At 29.3% G+C, this 3717-nt stretch overlaps 2 non-coding genes across 2 annotated transcripts; one reads left to right on the top strand and one right to left on the bottom strand.

The window, feature by feature from the left end:
* The first annotated feature begins 1329 nt into the window (after positions 1-1329).
* TRNAV-AAC (transfer RNA valine (anticodon AAC)) lies at positions 1330-1402 on the top strand. Its single transcript has one exon. It is a non-coding gene; the product is annotated as a tRNA-Val (tRNA).
* A 1970-nt stretch (positions 1403-3372) lies between these two features.
* On the bottom strand, positions 3373-3445 carry TRNAV-AAC (transfer RNA valine (anticodon AAC)). The gene has a single exon. It is a non-coding gene; the product is annotated as a tRNA-Val (tRNA).
* Positions 3446-3717: the final 272 nt, after the last annotated feature.

Here is a 3717-nt window from a genome sequence, read left to right as displayed (position 1 = left end):
ATAATCTAGACCAAATAAAGTATATAATGTATTTGGGTGGGTCGAAAAAAACAATTTTTTGAGAATTTGCATATTTACATGCATATCAACGAAATAGTATTGAAAAATCATACAATATGTGGGGTCGTGTCGTCTGGTGCTGGAGCTCGTGCTCACGTCGGGTTGTCACCAGTTTGGGGGTCGTCGTGATGGAGCTCGGTGTCGCAGTGGCGTAGCCCTACGGGTGCGTGACGGCGCCGGGTGCTTTCTGGGCCGCGTGGTCGGCGGCGGCGACTGTCAGCGGCGACGGTGGCTGACGATGGCGGCACATGGTCGGGGCTGCGGCAAGTAGTCGGAGCGGAGCCAGTAGTCGAGTCTCGTAATGTAATCGGGCGACTGTTCTCTGGAGTTTCTGTCCCGTCTATTTATATATCGTACGGGAATTGTAACCTTATTGTTACCTGTCGCCACAAATAGATCTTTAGTTCAGGTCAAAATTTAGAAAAAATGAAAAATACATCAAACTTGATATTTTCACCTAAAATATACAGGTAACGTTTTTTTGATTTTTGTATATATAATATTTTTATTAATAATTTTTAAGTCACTGCGTGAGTGTTTATAGTGTTACCAAAAAAGTAAAACTGAAATTAAAATAACAATTTTTAAATGTTTAACCTAACATCTTTATTTTATTTAAAAAATAATAAATATTTAAAAATAGAAAAATAAAGAACCGAAACGCTCTACATCTTTGTTAAAATTATTTTTTCTAAAAATGTCACATTGTATATCGAGAAACATTAGGATACGCAGAGTGATTACCTGGTTTGGTTCGGTGCACTAACCGGTTTATTTATAAATGGTGACCGACTGGAGAAATCCCACCAAAACCCTAGTTTTCACTGGCTTCATTATATCAACTATCATGTTATTAAAGGCATTTGGTTAAGGTTCATTTCGGCGATCAATAATATACGAAAAATGATTTTGGCGTGAAGAAGTCTATAAGTACTAGAGGGTTTAACAATGACTCTTTAGAAAGTTAACAAGTAAATGTCTAGTAGAACATATCGTTTGTCTTTTTATACTTCATTATTTTTGAAAAATAAGTTTAAAGTATAAAAAATCAAACACAAACATATAAAACTACAGAGCAAGAATATCATAATAATTAGGAATTATTTGTCTAATATTTTATTTTGAACTTAAATTACCTATTATTGGTTCCTAAGACATTATTTTTTTATTTTAATTTATTATACAATAATAAAGAAAATATTTGATAACAATGGCTTTAAACATAAATGTATGTAAGTGTGAACAGTAAATCAGTCTCAACAGTCCATAGTTTCCGTGGTGTAGTGGTTATCACATCCGCCTAACACGCGGAAGGTCCCCGGTTCGATCCCGGGCGGAAACACTTTTTCCTTAATTATTATTTTCGATAACTCAAAATAAATTTTATTTTTTAAAAAGCGGTATACAACAATAATTTGTTTATATTGTTTTAAAATAATGATTATTTACTTTTGTTTGGAATTTACATAAATATGGTAACAATTATTTTACAGCAAATATTATCTTCATTTTAATTATATTAATTATATTATTCTTATATATAATTGTTCTAAGCCGCTTCCGGTCGCGTATAGCCTTAAATGAAACATTCTCACATAAACAAAGAAAATATATTTAATTATAATAATAAATATTATTAAAATAAAAATTGAATTTGCTTCTTTGCTTACCGAGGCACTGGTAATGCGTTTTGTTGTTTCGACCAATGAAAAATAAGCAGTTAAATATAAAACAAGATGGCCGACAGTACCGTGACAACAGTCTTAAATAATTATTATTTAATAATAAAATTTTGCTACGAGAAAATAATTTTCATTAATTCTGAATTTGACTGAATATAAATAATCGGATTGCAAATTAACTAGGTGTCTTATAACTATGTAAATTAAATATATACATAATGTGTTAAGGATTACATTGATTAAATTTATTTACATTGATTACATTGATTAAATTAGATAAACAATCATAAAACAATCTTCGTAATGAAATTTTCAAATTTTGATACACCAGCGACGGGCTCCGAGGCCGAAAAGTGAGTTTTTCCTTTTATAAATAATCGGATTTCAAATAAACTAGGTGTGTTATAACTATGAAAATTAAATATATACATAATGTGTTTAGTATAAGAAGAATACGTTGATTAAATTAGATAAACAATCATAAAACAATATTTGTAATGAAATCTTCAAATTTTGAATTTCTGTCGCCGGGCTCCGAGGCAGAAAAGTGAGTTTTTCCTTTTATATTACATAAACATTATCATTGTTTTTGATTTAATGCGCATATGCGTTAGATTTTAAAAAATGCAAATAAACCAGGTATGTTTTAAACGTGAACGTGTAATATTATATATCAACCAACGGATAGCTTATAAATGTGTAGTTTCTTGGATGTTATCTAATAAACAACATTTTACAATGATTATAAATATGTGATTGCATACCTGGAATAATCGATAGCCAAAATATCGAAGAGTGGGTTATTTTTAATTCCGATGTGGCAAATGTATACGTCATGGTTTTTATTCAATTTTTGTTCTGTGCCACCATTTCTCTTTCGGAATAGCCAAATTCAAGATATTCAGTTTCATCAAACTCATGTAGTATGTTCTTTATAAAAATACTTGCTGACAGTGACTTCAACATGAGAATTTATAGCTTAAAATATTTTTTTAGTTAATTATATATTTCCCTATATAAATTTTATTATTTATAAACTTAATAATATATACTTTCTCGTGATGTAATGCGTGTAACATCTGGTTTAGAATAATATAGAATCGCTAGTTATTTATTTGTCATCATGTTTAAACAAGATGGCGTATCAAGCTGGCTAACAAACTCAGCTGAGATATTTACAAAGTATATTTTTAGAATATGCTTCCTGTCGACATAACAAAAACTTTGGCAATTATCGTTACCTTAAATTTCATTCATCTTACATTATTGGCAAAAAATATTGAATTTTTAAAAATTTCTTACGAAATCTTACCTAATCTAACAGTAATTTGATTAAAAAATGATAACGTAGAAAAAAATACTAATCTATTTTAACTTTATTGTTTTAAAATTTTAACATGTGGTTATTGTATTATTATAATTCCGATGGATCGTCACAGATAAGGTGAACCTAGATTTTCCTAATCTCACGGATGAATATTGTGATCATTTTAAATCGAGCTAGGCCGTACATATATCTCATATTTATTCAAATTAAATAGTAGTAAAGAAATAGTTTAACGTACAATTTTAAAGAAAATATATAATAATATGTTGTACATGCAAAGATTGCAAATAATATAAAAATAAGTGTTTCCGCCCGGGATCGAACCGGGGACCTTCCGCGTGTTAGGCGGATGTGATAACCACTACACCACGGAAACTCATTGCAGGTGTATTTAATCTTAAGGACAACATTTATTAAATATTTAAAAATAAATTATATAGGCATTGAACATATAATCTTGTCATAATTACTATTAATTAATAAATATTATGCTGTATTATTAGATGTTAAATATATTAAAACAATTTTTTTGTATAACCTATAGTATTGGTTAAAAGTAGAAAAAAAATAATACGACTAGAAATTTAACTTACTACGTATTATAATTAAGCATCGTTATATCATTAAAAATAATTCACCGTTTTATTG

This window comes from Plectrocnemia conspersa, unplaced genomic scaffold, assembly GCF_051122295.1.
Source record: "Plectrocnemia conspersa isolate PC_06_02 unplaced genomic scaffold, ASM5112229v1 ptg000003l, whole genome shotgun sequence".
Lineage (NCBI taxonomy): Eukaryota > Metazoa > Arthropoda > Insecta > Trichoptera > Polycentropodidae > Plectrocnemia > Plectrocnemia conspersa.
Note: the sequence above shows the minus strand (reverse complement) of the source record. Positions and strands in the feature narration are given on the sequence as shown.